The 18,676-nt window shown below is 45.2% G+C and overlaps 1 protein-coding gene and 2 long non-coding RNA genes across 6 annotated transcripts in view; 1 reads left to right on the top strand and 2 right to left on the bottom strand.

Moving 5' to 3' along the window:
* LOC122464541 overlaps nt 1-18,676 on the bottom strand; it is a 59,800-nt gene that overhangs the window by 13,424 nt on the left and 27,700 nt on the right. For both annotated transcript variants that reach the window (XR_006288688.1, XR_006288687.1), the window contains exon 3: nt 1,031-1,149. This is a non-coding gene — a long non-coding RNA (uncharacterized LOC122464541). The remainder of the gene's footprint in view (nt 1-1,030; nt 1,150-18,676) is intronic.
* Nucleotides 1,161-9,293, bottom strand: LOC122464542. The gene is made up of 3 exons (XR_006288689.1): nt 9,269-9,293; nt 7,430-7,589; nt 1,161-3,145 (listed from the first exon to the last, which is right to left on the bottom strand). It is a non-coding gene; the product is annotated as an uncharacterized LOC122464542 (long non-coding RNA).
* The window catches only part of NEDD9 (neural precursor cell expressed, developmentally down-regulated 9), a 132,713-nt gene continuing 126,538 nt past the window's right edge, over nt 12,502-18,676 (top strand). For 2 of the 3 annotated variants that reach the window (XM_037893164.2, XM_037893165.2), the window contains exon 1: nt 12,523-12,710. The gene's annotated coding sequence lies outside the window, so the exon portion shown is untranslated. Of the gene's footprint in view, nt 12,711-18,676 lie in introns of all 3 variants that reach the window. The other variant, XM_027832734.3, reaches the window with a different exon arrangement.

The following is an 18,676-nucleotide window of genomic DNA, read 5'->3' on the forward strand; positions in this document are numbered from 1 at the left end:
AGCCTTCCCTACCCGGCCCTCCATACGGTTTTGGAACCGTGCTCTGGCCTTCAGGCCAAAAAGTTTGCCTGCCCCTGATTTAATGCTTACTATTTTATGTAAAATAATTCTTTTAAACTCAGGTTGTTTACTCCTCTCCATTTGAATCATGACCAGATGTGTTCAGGATAGCAATGGCATGAGTTTGATTAAATGAATGACCTTTTCTCCTCTTTCCTGAAACTTGCAGGTTCTTATGTTTTTCACTCTTTATTTTACTAGGGTAGTCTTTAAATTACTGAAGACAAAACCATAACTGAAAACTGAACTGCATGATTCTAAAAGAAATCAGATACATGATTCTAAGAGAAAAGTAATCTAATTTATCTCCAAATAAAGCCCCACATCCATAAAGTTAAAGTTACTATAGCTTCATAATACAGGATTATTTTTATTAGCAAAACTCTAATGTTTCTTTTAGTTGTAGAAAACATGGATGTTCAGTATACAAAACAGGAATTTAAATAATAAAGATAGGAGCTGCATCAAAAGAAAAGCATGTAGCCAAATTAATTGCTTATAACTTTTTAGTTTCAAATGTTATTAGATACAGATGATGGGAGAGTTGGGCTATACAATATCAGTTATATAGAAGCTATATATTATTTTGCTAGTAACTTAAATTAGGAAAGCAATTAATAGAATGTAAGCTTGTGAAATGTAACTATTCCAGGAAGATGTAACATATTACCTCAGCTTCTGAGCACACACACATACACACACAAAAAAGGACTCCAAGACTGCGGTCTTTCTAGAACCCAGTTAATTAATAATAATTTGTCCAAAAAATGACAATATTTGCCACTTGCCACGATGGTTTGACCCAGTCTAAGAAGGAAATAATGAGAAGTAAGTGGACCCAGAATCAGGATATTCTTTCTTACTCTGTATTTACTTACATGTGGCTCCTTGAATAGGAATTGATATTAACAGCAAAAGCAGCAACAAAGCTTACGGCACATATACCTTCTGAAAGCACATGTTCGCATACCTTCAGCCAATCAGCAATTGCTTCCGAGTTTGTTTTCCACTGCTCCCTGGCTGACACCCAGGTGACTTACGGGACCGGATATTCAGTACTTTGTACACTCATTTAGCTCGGTTCAAAGTCTGTACAAAATGGGAGTAAGATACTACAAAAATCAATGGCAGCATTTTACATTTGCTTTACACAGATATACATAACTACATTATGTACAAAGCACTGGGGAATTGGGCACATAGGCTTAAATGTCTTCCATTATTGGCCCATCAAGATTAAATGCATTTGTGGCCTTCAAATAGTGCAACTCAATATTATACCTTCACTGGCTGCTAAACTCTCTGCAAATTCCCTTAGCTCCTCTCGAATATAGGCTAAAGCAAAAAGTGTGTTTCATAGCTTTATTAGATTTCATAGGTTCAAAACCTGCTTTAAGCTTTTGTACAAATCCCCCTGATGTGTCCTCTGTCCTGCTCCCTTAAGTTGCCATATCATCACCGCAAAATAGAGTGCATTCCGAGTTGTTGCTTTCCCACAAGGGAAAGTGTGCCCAATGGCACTGTGCAATATGGGCAAGGCAAAACCCCACACCCATTAAAACTCACCCATTCTGGAAAAAGAATGCAGACCAGGCTTATTGAAAAGGCTTCCTCTTATCCATTAATCTTCAAGCAAGCCTGCACATAGTTATAACTGAGTCTGAGCCCAATTTTGAGCAGATCTGTACTGGTTTACCGCTTTGTATTGAAACCATGACAAATCTGCAAGTTTCACATATTTTGACATAAACCTTAGTGGGTGTTTTGCTTTTTGAGATTTGGGAATAGTTCAAAATGGAAGCCCTTAGTGGAGAAATGCTGTGCGAAAAGAATATATGGATTGATGTTAGAGATGGACCTAAGCTACACAGTTCAGATCTGGGTCTTGATCACCCAGTGTTTTGGTCCAGAACATTTTGAAAAGGGCCTTTTGCAAAATTTGGATCCAGATGTGGGTTCAGACCTCAAACACACCCAAAGTCTAGGTCAATCTGAAGCCAAGGTTTTGGTTGAGACTTCTTTCTTCTTTTCTTTTTAAAGAATTGTTCCTACAAACCTCTGCAATGCACAATAATGCAAGTTCCAGTTTGTGCTGTTCCCTGCTCTTCAGGGTATTGATACACCACGTTTACTAGGATTAGATACCTGTAGTATTTCTCTCCTACTGCTCTTTTTAACTGATGGACCATCTGGGTAGCCTGATGGGCACCAACTGAACTAGGTGCCCTATTTTATGGTACTGTACAAACATAGTAAGAGAATCCTACCCTGAACAGTTTACAATCTAATAGACAATGCAGACAAACAACGGGAGAAAGACAAACTTTACAGATGGGGAACTGAAGCACAGATAGACATGACTTGCCAAAAGTCACACAACTAGTCTGTGGCAAAACCAGGAAATGAAGCTCAGTCTCCTGGATGTCAGTCCAATGCATTATCAGCTACATTAGCCTTCCTCCTGCAGTCTCCAGTTGACTTTGCAGTTCAGCCCTTTCCTGTGTATTCAGTCCTCCTCAAATTTTGTATAATTTGCAAACTTGATCACAGTTGGATTTATGTCAAAGAAACAGCCAGAATAAAAGACATTAAGCAGCCATAGAGGGTGCACAGAAAGGCTCATTGTGTTAAGCCACATGTAGGAGGAAGCATCATTTCCTGAAAATGGACATGCTTCACCATTGTGACGAAGACAGCTCTGCATACCACCTGGAAGTGGTCCAGGAACAACCCATAGTCTGTTGACCACACTTTGAAAAGCAATACAACTAAATAACTTTGTCTGTCATGATGGCCTCATACTGGAGACAAGAACAATGGAAAAATAAAATTATTCAGATACACAGAATTGTTTTATGCAACATTTGTTTCATGCAATGATTATTTTATGTATAAGTGTTTTATGTAACATGGTCACAGAAGAATCAGGGAGTGATTAATTAGATAACTCAAGTGTTTTGATTCTCAGAGATGCACAGCAGAAAGGACTCTATGGTTCTTAATATTATGAAGGGCTAATTACACCAGTGAGGATTGTAAAACAGATTCCTGAGGCTGTCGGAAGAGGATTTGGGGAGAGAAATATCTGAGAAAAAAAAACAAAGAAAATAGTTACAGAAGATTATACCCATGGTATATCTTACTACAGTCTGACTGAAAGAAATAAGAGGATTACTTGGGTCAGATTTGGATGAGAAAAGGGGATCTTTAAAAAAAAAAAAAAAAGACTGGTGGAATATCTGAGGAGAATGTTGTTTGGCAAATTGTATTGTTGGGTAAAAGAAGTGACACTAAGTTGTTAATAAGCCCTCTATTTGTATTGGGGCTGTCTGGGGGAGGACTGGGCCACACGAATCCAAATTTAATGGATTATTTAATATCTGTAACATGACCAAATCCTGAAATGAACTGAAGCCAGATGAAAAGAGTAGTTTATCTTCTTTCAGTATTTGAACAGCTCTTTGTAATTTTCACTGCAACATTGACTTTCTTAAAGGGCCACTACCTTTAGGTACGTCTACACTACCTGCCGGATTGGTGGGTAGTGATCGATCTATTGATGATCGATTTATCGCGTCTAGTGTAGACATGATGAATTGATCCCCGATCACTCTGCCATCGATTCCTGTACTCCATCACGGTGAGAGGCGGAAGCGGAGTCAACGGGGGAGGGGTGGCAGTCGACCCCGCGCCGTGAGGACGCAAGGTAAGTCGACTTAAGATACATCGACTTCAGCTATGCTATTCTCGTAGCTGAAGTTGCATATCTTAGGTCGATCTCCCCCCACACCAGTGTAGACCAAGCCTTTGTTTTTTAAATGGCCCCAAACCATTGAAATTGTAGTTAAACCTGAACTCTGAAATTCCTAATACAGAAGGTTCAGTCAGTGGCTGGTGTGCCCTCTGATGGCTGGGCATGGCACAGCAGCCCCTTCTATGTCACCCTCAGGCAGCTGCCACTCAGGCCTGTTCTGTCTTCTGACTCAGTCCCCGGTCAGGAAGCTTACACCCTTACCCCTTCTGAAGTAACAAAAATCCTAAATGAAAACCTGAAGTCTTCGGGTGGGATTCACAAAGAGACTTGAGCATTGCAATGCTGAGTGTCACAGTGCCTTACTTTTAGGTGTCTAGGGAAAAAAAGACACCACAGGAACACCACTGGGATCCACAAAGCCAAGTTAGGCACCCAGGCTCCCAATACAATGAACGGGGGAAAGAGGTGCCTTACAATGTGATCCACAGAGCCGGCATGCTAGGCGGGGAGCTGTCTAAGCTAGCCACTGGTAGATGCCAATGACAGAGGTGGGTACTAAGCCCCATCCTTCACTCAGAGACAGGTACCTAAGTTCAGGTTACAGGGAATGATCTGTCTCTGCTTAGCAGTCCAGAAATGGAAACCTGGATTCAGGAAGTTTAGGCCCATGAGATGTTTCTTGTAGCAGTGAGCTAGGTGCTCTGTCTCATGCCACACAAAACAGCCAGAGGAGGAGAAGGAGGTTACTCTTGGGGGAATTCTGCGCTACTGCGCTCATGCATAGTTAATGAGCCACACATTTTTTATTTTTTGTGCAGAAAAAAGCTTCTGCCGAAATGTTGCTGCAGTTACGTCTTTTTCCCCCACCAGAGGGCACTGTGGTGCAAGAACAGCAGCAGCTCCCGGCCAGCTAGGGAAGAGAAAGAGCCTGGCTTCTTCGCAATGTCAGGCCAGGTCAGGAGACAGGGCTATGGGTAGACAGACAGTGTGGGGTGCTGGGGGGGCAGTAAGACAGAGGCTCATAAGTGCTACTGGGGGAGGACAGACAGGGGCATGGGCTATATGGGAGTGGACGCACAGGGGGGAGGGAGGTGCACGGCCACATGGTGATGGGGGAGGGGGTGCAGAGCTACATAGGGACAGACAGTGGCTGAATGGGGGCACAGAGATACATGGGGACAGGGGGAGGTGGAACAGGGACACATGGGGGTGGCTGAGCCACATAGGGATGCAGGGGAGTGAGTGTCTGAGTGGGAGTGGAGGAACACATGTGGACAGGGGGTGCAAGGACACATGGGGGTACAGGAACACATGGGAACAGGGGCAGATGTGCCTGTCTGAATGGGAGAGGCTAGGAGTCAGCCAGGGTCTGCATGGAGGAAGCTCCCTAACAATCCCTCCCCGCCCCACAAAAAACCCTGTTCCATACTTTTCCAACCCATACCCAACAACACTCCAAGTTCACACCCAGGCTCCTTCCCAGCAATTTACTTCCCTCTCCCTCAGCTCCTCCATTACCCCTGACTCCCCCAAGCCTTTGCACTACTTCTGAGGGGTGCGGGAAATATGATTCTGTATTGTAGTTTAAATGAATTATTACTCAGAGTTCTGTATTAATATGCCTAGTAATGAATCTATTTGTAAAAAAAAATTCCTAAATCTTTTTGTTGTTTGTATTATTACAGATATCCTTGCCAACAGGTATTTTGAAATCATAGAATATCAGGGTTGGAAGGGACCTCAGGAGGTCATCTAGTCCAACCCCCTGCTCAAAGCAGGACCAATCCCCAATTTTTGCCCCAGATCCCTAAGTGGCTCCCTCACGGATTGAACTCACAACCCTGGGTTTAGCAGGCCAGTGTTCAAACCACTGAGCTATCCCTCCCCCCATGGAACAACAGCTGCAAAACCTGCAGACATCTCCACTGCTACGATGATCAACACCCCTGACCACACACCTGTCAAGATCCATGAGTCTTACGCAGGCCTGTCACAGCACTAAATGCCCCAACAACTGTGTGGGTGAAACCAGCCAATCACTGCACTCTCCAATTAACTCACCAGGAACATGCTAAAATACGAACACACCCTGTGGGTGAACACTCTTCACAAAGCAATCAGCCTGCATCCGACCTGTCAGTCCTTGTCTTCAAAGGAAACCTGCACAACACCTTTAAAAGACAAGCCTGGAACCTTCAATTCCTAACTTTGCTAGATGCTAGAAACCATGCACTCAGTAGAGACACTCAGTGCCTGTCTCATTCCAACAATCTGTAACCCACTAGCCCTCTGTCTGCTGTCCCATGATTGCAGAGGTGTTAACTGCCCACTTCATCCTGAATGGTCTCTTCCAACATGACAGGTGTAACTCCTTACGCATAACAACCCCTTCCACCTGGTGTGTAGCTGGGACACCCTGAGTACCTTTCCAAGCCCTGAAGAGCTCCTCTCTCTCACCCACAGAAGTAGGTCCAATGAAAGAGATACCTCACCCACTTTGTCTCTCTCATTTTGAGACCTATCAGCTTTTAATCCATTTAACATGTGCATGTGCCAGGTTAATTGTATGTCCTTCCAGTTTTTGATCAGCAATGCTGATCAAATGCCCAACAGAAGTACTGTTACCTTTACCAACCAACCTTGTAATTTCATCCAAAAAGATATCAGATTTGTTTGACAGGATGGATTTTCCATAAGCCCATGTTAATTGGCATTAATTATATCACCCTCCTTTAATTCTTTATTATTGCAGTCTTGGATCAGCCACTCCATTACCCTGTGCAGGATCGGTGTGACTGACAGGCCTGTGATTGCCTCGGTCATCCAATTTACCCTATTTAAATACTGGCACAACATTAGCTTCTCCCAGGGCTCCAGGAGTTAATGAAAATCAATGTTAAAGTTCCAGTGAGCTCCTAGGCCAGCTCTTTTCAAACTCTTGGATGCAAGTTCTCTGGACCCCACTTCCCCAAGGGCATCTCAGCTGCTTCAGGCTGGTGACACCATCCAGGCTGCACATGCAGCAGAGTCGGGCTCTGGCCAGAGAGTGCTCAGCACGTAGGCCGAGAAGACTGGTCTCTTCCTGCCGATCCCACGTCTCTGACCTGGGAGAGCTGGTTTTTACTGCAGTACAATGGCGTAACAAATGCTCTGAGCTCCTATCACACTTCTAAGGAGCTCAGAGCACTTAGTGACATGCATCCCTATTGTCACCTGCACTCTATGGAGGGGGAACAGGGGTAGCGAAGGGGCGAAGTGACTTGACCAACGCCATAACATAGGTCAGTAGCAGAGCTCACAACAGTACCCAGGAGTCCTAACTGCCAGCCCCAACCCCACTTCCCTCCCAGAGCTCACAACAGAACCCAGGAGGGCTGAATGCCAGCCCCATCCCCACTTCCCTCCCAGAGCTCTAAAATAAATAAATAAATGCCCTAAATAATTGAAAGTGGTGTGATTATATTGTGTTATTTTGACAAATAAAATATGCAGAATTTTGTAGAATTTTAAAATAGTGTGCGCAGAATTCTGAATTTTTTTGCACAGAATTCCCCCAGAAGTAGGAGGTAGAGGTGCCCACCTTGTAAATTTCATCCCAGTGATTAGATTACTCACCTGGGACATGGGAGACCCAGGTTCAAACCCACCCCTTTGCTTGATGGGGACAAAGGAAGAAGAGCCCTGTTCAAATCCTCTCAGAAGAGGGCTCTAACCACTGAGCTGTGGGATATTCTGATGTGGGGCTTGCTCAGTCTCTCCTGTTGAAGCTATTCCACTGCAGATAAAAGAAAAAAGCAATTGGAGCAGGGGAACTAGACCCAGGGCCTTCCCTGTCCCAGGTCCAGCAGAAGTTTTGTGAATCACAGTGGAGCTAAAACTGGAACTTGGGGTATATCTACACTGCAATAAAAGACCCACAGAATGGCCACAGATGGCCTGGGTCAAGTGACTTGGACTCACAAGGTTCAGGCTGTGGGACTATAAAACTGCAGTGTAGACATTTGGGCTCAGGCTGGAGCCCAGACCCTAAGACCCCACTCAGTTTTATAGCCCTGCAGCCCAAACCTCATGAGCCCCAGTCAGCTGACCTGGTCTCTAAGATTCAGTGCAGTGGCTTTTTTTTTTTAATCACAGTGTAGACATACCATTAGACACTGTGGCCTTAGCACCTTTGTGGACCTGAGCCTTAGTGACTATGTACCTGATCTTTGACCTCCAAGCTAGGCTCAGTCCTTGCCCCTTTAGTCCCAAAGCTACCACTACCCCTCCTGCAGGGGTGGGTGTGGGGTATAAAGAAACCTAAGCCTGCCCTCTCCTCTGTATGCCACACCAGGGACCTCGTGATAAGTAGCTAGCAGCTGTTTTTTAGAATCCCTCAAAGGTTCCCTAGGCTGCTTCCTACCTTTACCTGTTTGCAGCATCTGCTATAAAACTGCACTCTCCAGTCCTCTCTCTCCCTGGGATTTCATATGCCTATACAGCTTCTCCCCATTTATTGCTGAGAAGCTCTCTCAGCATAGCTCCTAGCCCAGGGGTGGGCAAACTTTTTGGCCTGAAGGCCACATCAGGGTTGCGAAACTGTATGGAGGGCCAGGTAGGGAAGGCCGTGCCTCCCCAAACAGCCTGGCCCCCGCCCCCTATCTGCCCCCTCCCACTTCCTGCCCCCTGACTGCCCCCCTCAGAACCTCTGACCCATTCAACCCCACCCTCTATCCAACCCCCCTGCTCCCTATCCCCTGACTGCCCCAACCCCTATCCACACCCCCAACCCCTGACTGCCCCCCTCAGAATCCCCAACCCATCCAACCCCCTCCTGCTCCTTGTCCACTGACTGCCCCCTCCTGAGACCCCCAGCCCTAACTGCCCCCCAGGACCCCACCCCCATCCAACCCCCCTGCTCCCTGGCCCCTGACTCCTATCCACACCCCCACACAGGCCCCCTGGGACTCCCACACCTATCAACTGCCCCCTGGCCCCTGACTGCCCCAACCCCTATCCACACACCTGCCCCTAACTGCCCCCTGGGACTCCACCCCCTATTCAACCCCCCCGCTCCCTGTCCTGTCTGCACCAACCCCTATCCACACCCCCGCCCCCGGACTCCCATGCCTGTCCAACCTCCCCATTCCCTGGCCAGCCCCCCCCCCCCCCCCCCCCCCCCCCCAAGAACCTCCGCCCCATCCAACTGCCCCCTAGGACTCCCTGCCCCTTATCCAACCCCCCCCACCACCATGCTGCTCAGAGCAGCAGGAGCTTGCAGCACGCCACCCGGCCAGAGACAGCCACGCAACCCCACGCTGCCCAGCAGGAGCAGTGGGCCAGAGTGCTGGTGGCATGGCAAGCTGAGGCTGCGGGAGAGGGGGGACAGCAGGGGAAGGGCTGGTGGCTAGCCACCCCGGCCAGGCAGGACAGTCCTGCAGGTCAGATGTGGCCTGTGGGCCATAGTTTGCCCACCTCAATCCCGGCCTCTCAGGGAGGCCCCTGGTTCGGTTCGGTTCGGTTCGGTTCCCCTCCCCTCCCCGGGCCAGCTCATAAGATTTCCTTTCTCAGTCCTGCCCTACTGGCCCTGCAGCCCTTGCTTTATAGGAACCACCTGGGGTAGTTCTCCTCAGCTGAGCCTACTCCTTAATCAAGGGCCATCTTGATTATCACTACAAAAGTTTTTTTCTCCTGTTGATAATAGCTCATCTTAATTAATTAGCCTCTTAGAGTTGGTATGGCAACTTACACCTTTTCATGTTCTCTGTATGAATACATATCTTCTTACTATATGTTCCATTCTATGCATCTGATGAAGTAGGCTGTAACCCAGGAAAGCTTATGCTCAAATAAATTTGTTAGTCTCTAAGGTGCCACAAGTACTCCTGTTCTTTTTACTCCTTAACTGCCTGTCTCCCACCCATGTCAGAGAATGAGCTAATATGGCTCTCCACTCCCCCCTTAAAACTATGGCATTTGCAGATGCCATCACACTTAGGTTTCCAACATTTGAGTTTTTTCCTTTTATCGCTCATGTTTCTGAAAGGTAATGTCCTCTCAAACTAGTGATATGTGCCTGCAACTTTAATGTTACCTGGAGCTTTGTCATTGGCTTTAGTATGAGCAGAAGCAGGATCTGAGAGGTGAAACACATGAAGTGAACTGAAGAGAAGAATCTGTTTGTTTGTCAGTGTGAAAGACTTGTTAGTAAGGATTCCAATCTTGGTTCCTCTCACCGCAAATATAACCATTGGTTTTATGCAAAAGTTCCATATGCAATTTAACCTCTTTGTTTGTGGTTCAGCAGCCAATTAGCCTGAAGTTCAGAAATTTTTGTGATGTTAAAAATGTGTCATAAATGGAAAAACTAACGTAAGCATAAAGGCAGTTTAAATAAAGATAAAAATGTAAACAGTGCCTGCTTTATTGTATGATTAGTAATTCCATCTGTTTGGGGTCTTTTGTAGAGAATGGATTTGGAAGGGAAGGGAGAGTTTTTCATAGTTTTAAGCCACGTAAAATTCATAAAAATATTTCAGAGTAAACAAATCTAAAATAATCTGCATCTTTTCCACGGAGGAAGTACTTAAGTAATTCTGCTCTCCAACAGAGCTGTTCTATTCTGTGCATTGTAGTCCTGTGTAATGAGGCTAAAAGTTAAAGTGGAATAAATTATTACACTACCTCTTCCTCCTCTGCTAACTCCTACTCCCATTTTTGGTAACTTCATTTTTCCCACTGATGACCTGCCAGACCTTGCTGCCTCCCACTTTCCTCTCTTGATCCACCACTTTTGACCTGCCTCTGGATTAAGTCTCACACTCACTGACAGGGTCACTCCTTGGACCTTGTCTTCACTAATCCCTCTCAGATTTCATACTGAGTTCCATTTCTCCTTATCTTCTTGAATATCACTCACTCTCCCCTCTTGAAGAGTGACACAGCAGCCACTCTAGAGCTCAGACAGGCCTAAACTTTGACCTAAATGTCTAAACAATGAGATTGCTAATCAAATAGCATTTGTAATAGGGATGAGCCCCTTTCTCCTGTGTTAGCAGGCTCTGGCACAGTGGCTGAACAGTATGAAAGAAGGGCAGTGCTGTTCTGCACCCATTCCTTGTGAGCAAGGTGCAGTTCAGGTCCCCCAAGCAGCCATTGGAAGATTCTACTATATGCATCCATCTGGCTGGTGGAGCCCTGGAACAGTATGACCACAGCTGTAGCAGAGGCATAGAGCCCCATAGGGGCATAGAGTCCATTATCTGGGTCACTGCAAAAAAAAAAAAAAAAAAAAAGAGCAGGTTTTAGGGTTCCGTGGTGAGGGAGGAGAGTACTTATCTTCCTTCCCCCACACCCAATTACCAGATTGATGGGTCTGCTCTCTTCACTGACACAGAATTTGGTCTAAAGGGGGGAGGGTCATTTGATTAGCTTTTTTTCTTCTCCAGCTTTCACTCAGTCTGTGATGAAACTACTCCCCCAAGTGAGACTGTATAGCAGGAGGTGGGGTGGATGCTCTGACTCCACGCTGGGGTTGGCTTTTGGCAGTCTCACAAGATAAACATTTCTAAGCTGCTGCACCTGAAGTGTTTTAGGAGCCAAGTCCCATTTTGAATAATGACTCAGGCATTTAGGTGCCCAAGACTACTTGAACGTCAACGCAAACTTAAGCTCCTGAGTCACTTTTGGATCTTAGGATCTTAGGTCTGGTCTACACTACAGATCTATATCGGTATAAATATGTCGCTCAGGGGTGTGAAAAATCCACACCCCTGAGTGACACAGTTATACCGACCTAACCCTCTGTATAGACAGTGCTAAGCTGGTGGGAGAGCTTCTCCCATTGACATAGTTACCGCCTCTCAGGGAGGTGGATTAGCTACACCAGCGGGAGAACTCTCTCCTGTTGGCTTAGAGCATCTTCATTAAAGCACAACAGTGGCACCGATGCAGCATTTTAAGTGTGCCCTTAGGCTCTTAAGTTGCTAAGGGTATGTATACACAGGGAGCGGTAGCCTGCAGCAGCAAGTCCACCGACTTGGGCTCAGGGGGCTCACACTATGGTGCTAAAACTAGCCGTGTTGATGTTGTAGCTCAGGCTGGAGCTTGGGCTCTGCAGCCCACCCCCACTCTCTAGGCTTCAGGGCCCCAGCTGCAATGTCTACACAGCTATTTTCAGGGCTGTAGCTGTCGACCTGGGCTCCGAGGCTCGCTGCTACAGGCTGCCGCTCGCTGTGTAGACATACCCTTAGGTGCTTTTGAAAACTTTACCCATAACTTCTATGTGATTGCCCTGATAACCCTTCAGGATCCAAGCAGGACTTCATACCTTCAGAGCTCTGCTGGGACACACAGCTCTAGGTGTCTCCCCTTCACAGAGCAGGTTTGAGCCCCTGTAAGCCAGAGATAAAACTTTTCACAGGGGGAGGGTTGTTCTAAGCCCAGAAATAAGAGGGGCAGGAACTCTTTTGAGCAACTTGGTCTTCCAAATAAATAGAAGTGAAAGAGTTAAATTATTATACTGTGTAACTCCATTGACTTAAAAACAGGTAAAGATACACATGGAATTTCCATTTCTTATCTTCTTACTCAAGAAACCTTTAACCTGAACATATGAAAGGCCCTACCAAAAACAGTTAATCACACTGGGAGGAAATGTAACTAAGCCATCACAATCTCTGTGACTAAAAGCGGAAGTAAAAACGTTTGTGGTTTCTCTAAAGAAACGGGTTTAAAATTTACCCTTCCAACAGTCTTCTCGGTCTCCAAAGAGTGTTATAATTAATCAGTGTACAAGACTCTCTCATCAAGCTACATTAACCTTACCGAGGATTTGAGACTAGGAACAAGAGAAGCAAAGCAGCAAAAGAAAAAGTGAAAGGAAGATGATACATTAAAAAGCATATTCTTGCACAAGGTGAGTATTCCTCTGTTTACACCCCTGCCATTGTTGCAAATGTCTCAGACATGTCCTCTCCTCTATTTACTTTGGGCTTGATTCTGCAAGGTGCTGAGCAATCTGGCCTCAATCCAGCACAGCAATTAAGCATGTGCTTAACTTTAATGAGTGATCCCACTGATCTACTCAAATTCTATGTTTGTTCAGAGACAGATTCCTTAGCACCTTGCAGCACCAAGTGCTTTAACCGCAACAGTGTCTCCCTCCTTGCAATCTGCCATTGCAGTTTAGCTCCTCTAGCTTCTTTTAGGGTTCACCCATATCTGCTACGTCTTGATGGTAAATGTTAGCTTGAAAGCTCTTTTCAGGGGAAGGCTGTCCTTATTTTTATTGATGTGCACACTTCTGAGCAGATGATGAACACTTAAATACAATATTATTTATTGTATTTGTCACGCAAGGAGTTTCTCCTTTTATTGTTATGGTTGAATATACTGTACTTATTTAAAATGATCACCCGTGCACCAGCAAAAATTGGTAGCCTAGAAGTGGTGCTCTTTAACCAAAGGGCAAACAAAAGAGTACAAGAAGTCCCAGGGATGCTTTAAAGCAGAGATTGAAGGCCAGGGAGGTGATTCTTAGCGCACGTTTCCCCATATTTCTGTTTCAAAGGTCATTTTGATTTTTCTTTCAGACTTTAACCAACTGACTTTGTAGACATTTGGTTGAATTTTAATCAGGGAAGTATTCATTTGTTTTATTATAAGTGATTCTAAATGACATGGGTGTGTGTAATGACTGGTCAACCGTACTGCTTCTTGCTGGTTCCTGGTGTTGGGCTAAGTGTCTGGTAGTCTCTGTACTTCACGTACTGAAGGTATTTGATTTGTTCTAAAAAGCATGAACAGAAGCGAAAAGCATCTGTGAACATTCTCTGAATAAAGATTAGTGGTATTTGCCACCTCTTTATATCTCTTTCCACAAATGTTCACATGAATACAATTTGGTTGCAGACAGAAAAAGTATCACGAATATTAGAGCAAATATTGGCTGATAATATGTGCCAGATTGTGGCCTCACTGAAAGCTCTTTGAAAGTCACTATTCAGGAATACTACACATCTGTGATTTAGGTAGCCAAATAGCAAATTATGACCAGGCAGTATTTTAAGTGATAGTTAGTCCATAGGTTAAAATGTGTTTGAATAAAATATTTGTGGAATAAATAACTAACAAATTCATTAAAAAGTTAAGTCATGTGGTGGATTATTTGTGAAGAGAAAAAGGGGATACATTCCTCAGCTAAATTGTTCACTGTGAATAGTCCACCCAGCTGTATGTGTACAGGCTCTACAAAAAGAAATGCAGGTGGACAAAGAAATGCAAGAGAATGCTTGTTTACTGATGGCTTGCTAATGTCAGTGATGTAGGAATTGTTAATTCAGTGAGGTTGCCTGGGGTGTGAGGGAGGGCAGGATGTGACTCACAGTCTTAACTGTGTCAGGTTTCAGAGTGGTAACCTGGTTAGTCTGTATCAGCAAAAATGACCAGGAGTCCTTGTGGCACCTTAGAGACTAACAAATTTATTTGGGCATAAGCTTTTGTGGGCTAGAACCCACTTCACAAAAGCTTATGCCCAAATAAATTTGTTAGTCTCTAAGGTGCCACAAGGACTCCTTGTTGTTTTAACTGCGTCAGTTTGCCGAATCAAGCTGTTGAATGCAAAGCAGCGTATGGCCCAAAAAATCTCTAGCAAAGCACATGAGCAAGTAATCATAACATGGCAAAGTGCAATGAAGCAATGTTTCTTGTGTTTATCTAAAAGCATTGCTCAGCTTGACAGCTTTACGATTCACAACTTGTTTTCATGAAGGTACAAGACGGGATGGTAGTCACACAGTCATAATACAGGTTCCAGAGTAGCAGCTGTGTTAGTCTGTATCCGCAAAAAGAACAGGAGTACTTGTGGCACTTTAGAGACTAACAAATTTATTAGAGCATAAGCTTTCGTGGGCTACAACCCACTTCATCGGATGCATAGAGTGGAACATATGATAAGAAGATATATATATATATACACATACAGAGAACATGAAAAGGTGGAAGTAGCCATACTACAGCTTGACTCAATACATGTAAACAGCAAAAGGCAGACCCTCAGCTAGTAAAAGTTGGCTGCCCTGAGTTATACCCATGGAAGGTCTGGCTCCCGAGGTAAGACAGCAGACAACACGGGAGCAGTAACACTTTCAGTCCTGTTCACAGCAATAAGGCTTCCTTTAAAATAAATTGTATTGATTCATGGGGGCAGTTCTAGCAAGTATTCAAAATATTAAAGCATCATAGAAACAGTAAACAAGACATACCAGAAGAAGAAATAGCATGACAGGATGACAATGAGGCTAAGTATCTGGAACATGACATTTTTTTGTTTGCTTCTCCAGAAAAACAATTCTTAAAACCAGATAATGTTGGTGCTTGCTTTAACAGACCAGGGTTCCACATCCTCAAAGGTACTTAGGCTCCTAACTTATTTCAGTAGATATTAGGAGGGTCTCTGCCAGGTAGCCTTAGTCTGGCTATTTGGGGCTGCCACTCCCAATACCTGCATCTCATAATCAATCTTGATTACATGTACAGTTCTTTGAAAAGATTAGACTGTCAAGCAAAAGGCCTGTCTGCTATCTGTACTCGCTATAAATGAATATAAAGACAATATGCTGGTCTCAAGCTCTGAATATGGCTACACAGGGCAGTTAGACAGCGACACTGCCTTCACTCGAAGATATATGACCAATTATATTAAAGGTCACACTTAGTTGCCTAGTCCACAAAGAAACACAAACTTGCAGGGGTTATTATAGACTATGTCCAGCTGCTGCAGTAGCACCCTAGATGCATCAAAAAATACAGGGCCAGTCGCTGCCAATGTAAACAGGCACAGCGCTAATGATTGCCAGGGACTTTCATCCATTTACGCCATCTGATAATCTGGCCCATAATAATCTACACAGAATAATCATTACTAATGATTAATCTGACCCCCAACACACACTCAGCAAGTTGGGCAAAAGAACATCTCCATTATTAGATTATGTTTTGAAACAAATTGACTATGGCTGGCTTTGCTTTGACTGAGTTCTCCACTTTAGTGTTAGCATTTTGCAAACATTCTACCAAACAAATGTAGCAGCAGGAATGTTACTAGAAACAAACATTGGCAGAAAGCAGATCTCAAATCTGTAATCATAAACATTCAAATTTATGGTTAGACTACAGTTAAACTCACTCAGCCAGGGAACAGGCATATGGCCTGTGTGGCCAAACAAAGCTGCTCAAAAAGCAAATCGTGACTGTCAGCAGGGGCGGCAAGTTATATGGGTCCATGGTGCCTGGGGTCCAGCAATATTCAGGGCCTGGGGGCCCGGCTCCACCAATGTTTGGGGCCGGGTCTCTCCCCGGACCCCGCCTGCCTCCCCCACACGCCTCCCTCGAGTGTCCCATGGCCCCCACTTGCTGCCCCCGCACTCCTACCCCAGGCCCCTGAGCATCCCTGCCTCTCCCCTGCAGCTCCACGCTGCCTCCGCTCTGCTAACTCCCGGCATCAACGGCCGCCTAAGGGTGCTAGTGCCAGGGCAGGCTGACCCTGACCCTGCCCTTCCGCCTCGGCCCCTTCCATTTTCCAGCGGGACCCTCCACCAGCACTGGGGGCCCCCTGCCCGCAGTCACCACTCCTGCCCCATGCTGGGCAAGGGGCAGCCCCATCCCCCACCCCCAGTGAGGCTACACTGAGGGGTGGCAGCAGCAGGGAAGGAGGCGCACACATGATGGCAGCCCCTCCCCCCCCCCACGTACCCACCACAGGGGAGGCGAGGGAGATTCCTGGACCTGAGAGGGGCCTTATGAACAGTGACAGTAATGCAAGGTGAGTGTACTGCCGGGGAGGGTTGAGAGGGGGGACCCCCAGAGCTCACTGCAGCCTGCGGGAATAGGGCTGGGGAGAGTCCTCCTCTCTGGCCTGCCTGCACCCCAAACTCTTCATCCCCAACCCCACCCCAGAGCCCTCATCCCTCCACACCCTAACCCTCTGCCCCAGCCCTGAGCCCTCTTCTGCATCGTGAACCCCTTATCCCTGGCCCCACCCCACAGCCCTCACCCCTGCACCCCAACCCTCTGCCTGAGCCCCTCCCACACCCCAAACCCCTTATCACCAGCTCCACTCCACAGCCCTCACATTTTTACATTATTTTAAAAAACATATATTGTCTTACAAGGCAGGTGTGGGGGGGGTGGGACTTGTACCTGTTCTGGGCACCACCAAAAATTATACAAACCGGCCGCCCCTGACTATCAGATACCTAAAACAGTGCTTACGTGGTGAACAGTTCATAAACAGTGCACAGGTTGACTTATGTGTGCATAACATATAATTTTCAACAGCAAACCATTGTTCATTTGTGACCAGAAATAGGGCTCTATTTGTCAAATGCATTATTTGATGTGGATCATTTGCCCAGCTCTGCTCAGACACATCAGTGCTCCCAACCTCAGATCTCTCATCCCCCTTGTATGTCACTCCCTGCCCACTCCCCATATACCTACTGCAGAGGGGAATAAGTAGTGTGCACCCACTTATCCCTGTGCATTTAGACCCAAGGACTGGGTGGTCCGTGCAAGGCTCTGAGAGAGATTTTTACTCCCATCTGATCCCCTTTGTGGGTGCATAGAGCCCAGGTTACAATCTAGCCCATAGTGTCATCTCATACTCCTCGTAAGCTGATGTGATAGAAGGCCCTGTTTTTAAAGAGGCAGACATTTTTAATTAATTTTGTTGCTGCAAATTACAGAGTTGAATAAAGGAATTCTTTTGTGAGTGGGTTGCGGAGAAAGTCTAGGACAGGGAGAGCTGGGCTGGGGGTGGGAGTCTGGAGCTCTGTTCCTCTATTTGATGCAATCTCTTTTAAAGGTCACCCACTGGGAGACAACATCGATCAAATTCTTTTTCTAAAAGGGACAGTGCTACCAGTGAAGATTTATATAACACACTTGTGCTACAGTTCTGTATTTTTTTAAAATCATTTAAAACCATATAATAACTTTAGCAGGAATATCATAAGAGGCTGCCAAAATTTCAAACATTTCCTTGATGTAGGATGATCACAATGGAAAGGAATGTGAATCTTATCCAGCAGTCAGCAAGGTTTTGTCTTCCTTAATCCCTGAAACTAAATCATTGGGTAGTTTTTAGTCTCCGACCTAAATCTTAATTGATGCTTACTGTCATTTAAATTACTGCGTGATTCTTTTAACCAGAGACCAAAGTGTTCTTTAGGGCAGTGATGGTTTAGGAACTCCAGGATCAAATATTTGAACAGTAAATAACCCCTAGGATTTATTACTGTTGTGATCTATTCACGACAACCCTCTAAGGAAATCTGATCACTCTGAAAGCTCAAGTTTCTTTCTGATATTAAAATTGCCTTATTTTAGGTGGTAGATTACCAGAACCTAAGCATGGTGTCACAGTGATGAGATTACACATTCAATAATAGATTCAATAGAATATCAATAGAACAGGTGATTTGTTCCCAGTGTGCTGTAATTTTACTTTGCACTGTGTAGACATTTGTTTTTTCCAACATGTCAATTCTACCAAACTCCCGAGAGCAAACCTTCCTACTCTGGCATAATCCAAAGGCTATTTGTTTTCATTTAGCAATCGGTCAGACACAGTAGATGAAAGCAGAGAAGCTAAAAAGTCATCTCCATATCCCTGTTAATGACAATCACATCAGAAGTCTCTTCATAGGTGCCAACATTGGAAATAACTAGTAGAGACTCTGGAGTGGGTGATGGAAACAGAGACTTTCCTGTCGAATCCACTGAATTGATTTGGGATTCAGCTTTTCAGAGGAATGTAGCAATAAAACTTAACATTTTCCCTAATTAAACTGTCATGATCCCTTTTCAATAGAGGCAGAGGAC

Source organism: Chelonia mydas, chromosome 2 (genome assembly GCF_015237465.2).
Source record: "Chelonia mydas isolate rCheMyd1 chromosome 2, rCheMyd1.pri.v2, whole genome shotgun sequence".
Lineage (NCBI taxonomy): Eukaryota > Metazoa > Chordata > Testudines > Cheloniidae > Chelonia > Chelonia mydas.